Source organism: Nicotiana sylvestris, chromosome 6 (assembly GCF_000393655.2).
Source record: "Nicotiana sylvestris chromosome 6, ASM39365v2, whole genome shotgun sequence".
Classification (NCBI taxonomy): Eukaryota; Viridiplantae; Streptophyta; class Magnoliopsida; order Solanales; family Solanaceae; genus Nicotiana; species Nicotiana sylvestris.
In genome coordinates, this window is record NC_091062.1 from 567,410 (window position 1) to 570,363 (window position 2,954).

The 2,954-nt window shown below is 32.9% G+C and overlaps 1 non-coding gene across 1 annotated transcript; it reads right to left on the reverse strand.

Annotated features, from left to right (window-relative positions):
• Positions 1 to 327: 327 nt before the first annotated feature.
• On the reverse strand, positions 328 to 1,953 carry LOC104244466 (uncharacterized). The gene is made up of 2 exons (XR_011400423.1): positions 1,801 to 1,953; positions 328 to 971 (listed from the first exon to the last, which is right to left on the reverse strand). It is a non-coding gene; the product is annotated as an uncharacterized protein (transcript).
• Positions 1,954 to 2,954: the final 1,001 nt, after the last annotated feature.

A 2,954-nucleotide genomic window follows, 5' to 3' on the forward strand; every position in this document is an offset into this window, starting at 1 on the left:
AACAACATACGTTAGAGCTTCGGATGCGGGTTTGGCCAGTAGCTTTGATCCAAACTCTATACTTGTCTTTAAAAATTTATTGAATATATATAAATTATTAGTTTAGAACCCAGTAACTTCAAAAGAATAGAATCCCGTACCCAGTAACTTCAATTCCTAGCTTCACCTCGGCTAGTGAGCAAATATATATATATATATATATATATATATATATATATACATACATACACATTACTAAAGGCTTCACTAGAGTAGCATCGTTTTCTTCTAATTCTTCTTCTTAATAATCAGACTAGAAAGAGTATAAAGAATTAGAAGAAGAAGAAATTAATTAAGTACTTCATGATATAAAAAATAGAAGAAGAAAAAGAATGACTATATATGATTATGTTTTGGTATGAGAGAGTTGATCAGTAGCATTAGCAAGATGCCTCATAACATCAACTTGAACTCTTAGTGAAAGGATATAATCTAAAGCTTCTTTGATCAAAGACATATCATCATCCATGTATTCTCCTCCGGGGACAAGTGTTTGAAGAACTTGTGTTCTCTTCTTCACTAGTTTTCTTGCTATACCATGAGCTAAACCAATTCGGGGCGCCATTTGTTTAGTTTTTCTTGATATGCTGCAGCTTTTCTTGAGGATTTTCTTGCTTCTGAAGCTCTTTTGTGACATAGCCAGCCTCATTATTGCAGCTTTTTTTATTCTTTCAGAGTACTCGTCGCCGAGGATATGGGCAACAATACTGGACTTGTTATTGACATCTTTTGACGCATAATTGGCGATAAGGGCATGACTCCAATATGTTGTTTTTGAGTTTCTTGTGGAAGCCATGGCCACATCTGCTGATAGCTTTATAGCTTTCTTTCTCTCCATTATGCTCATTTCTTTCTTTGTACCATTGTATGCTTTAAGTCCTTGTATCCATTTCTTGAGAAATTCTAGCTTCAGTGAACTAGGATTCCGCATTCTATGAAAAAATCAAAATAAAAAATATAAGAATGATGTGCATTATATTCATGCAGCTGGTTAAACTTAGAAATCCAAGAAAGAAAAATCGACTATAGAGTTGTCTTGTTTACTTATTAACCACAAAAAGAGAACCATGATTGCCTTTTTCGGTCGACGATTGATAATGTGTTAGGATTAGAATAGACAAACATAGGTGCGAATATCTACATGTTAAGAAGATGCAAAATTGGTTAACCTTGACTAACTACTCACTCCATCCACTTTATTTTGTCAAGTTTCGCTTTTCGAGAGTCAAATTACGTAACCTTTGAAACATTACATGTACTATTTTTTTACCATATTGATACAAGACAATATACAAATTATAGTATTTTTCGTATAGTTTTAAAATATTTAAATTTTAATTTTAAAATATAAAAAATATCTCATCCAATTTAGTTTCAAAGATTAGTCAATTGACTCACGAGGGCGAATGTTTCTAAGGGGGAAGAATGTTACATCTCGCGTTTTCGTACGTTAAAAATTTCATTTTCAGTTAACCGACGTAGATTCGGAATGAGATCATCTTGACGATAACGTATTTACGTTATTTTTAACAAGCGATAAATATGTGTTACAAAAGGGGTACACGGATTAAAGAAAACGAGTTTCGTTGAAAGTGACCAATTTGGAATAAAATACGGGTCGAGCGATAATACCCGATAATTATGGACTGGTACCATGTAAGGTACCATATGATCATCCAATTTATGGACTGGTAGTATAATATTGAAACGTGACAAGTAAAAGTAAACTAAGGGAATACGAAAAAGTAGTATGTGAAATACCTTAGCGAACCTTCTTCTATAATAAGCAACAGAAGATAATTCCTTCGAAGGTTTCAAATAAAGAATTTAAGTAGCAGAGGATGTTGTTTTCTAAGATCCAAGAAATCTGTTGCAGCAGGAGAAGAACAACAGAGAGAAGGGAAATGAAGAGGAGAAGAGAAGTGAAAAGTAGCCATTAATTTATTTGCTCAAAGGGAAGTGAGGATGGTGGGCCAATGAGTGAAGGACACAGCACATGCAGGCACATGGAAGCCTTTGGTCCACCTAAAACCCTAAATGAGAGGAATTGTTTTTAAAAAAAGGTCCCCTTAATGTCATGCAAACCTAATATTTGTCACTTAATACGACAACAAAAGTAACACTAACAACAATCCCACCTAATTATTTTGCTCCCATGACTAACATTTTCATTCTTGACTAGAAAACGGCATTAACACTTATTTGCTCCTTGACTAATTTTTACGCTGCCAAGGTCAGGAAATAGAGCAAAAAACGAAAGATTAGAAAAATATAAAATAAAAATTTACTTACTAATCCTCAAGAAATAAATTTAATATCAAAATTTTGGCTTATCAATTCTAATTTAATATTGTTTCATTTTTTCATTGGATAAAGAAGTTCAAAGGAAAAAGGTTAAGCAAATAACATTCACGAATTCTTCTTTTCTTTTCTTAATTTTTCATCCCACTCGACTAAAGAAACAAATGACGATGGACGATGATATAAACTAATATTAGATTTGCAGGCTTGCCGTTTCTACAAAACACACAATCCTAGGTTTAATTTTTACATTTGCAATTTAAATTAGAAGTTGCTTAAGTTTGGGAGATTAGGAATTCTCCAAAAAATAATCATATTTAAGAAGTTATTGATAATATAGATATCTATATTATTCTTCGATTAACCCATTTTCTATCTGTATTAATTATGGATCGGGTCAAATAAATTATACGCGGTTACACTACCCGTTTTCGATCCACTCATATCCGACCCTCACATTTGCCACCCATATTCATGAATATAATAGTCAAACAAGATTATGGCAAACACGGGACAAAGAGAAACATAAGCGTCATCTGCGTCAACTCTCTCTCTCTCTCTCTTTTTTTTTTTTTTACGTCCAATTTCTCTCTTCCTATTTTCAACCTTTTTAG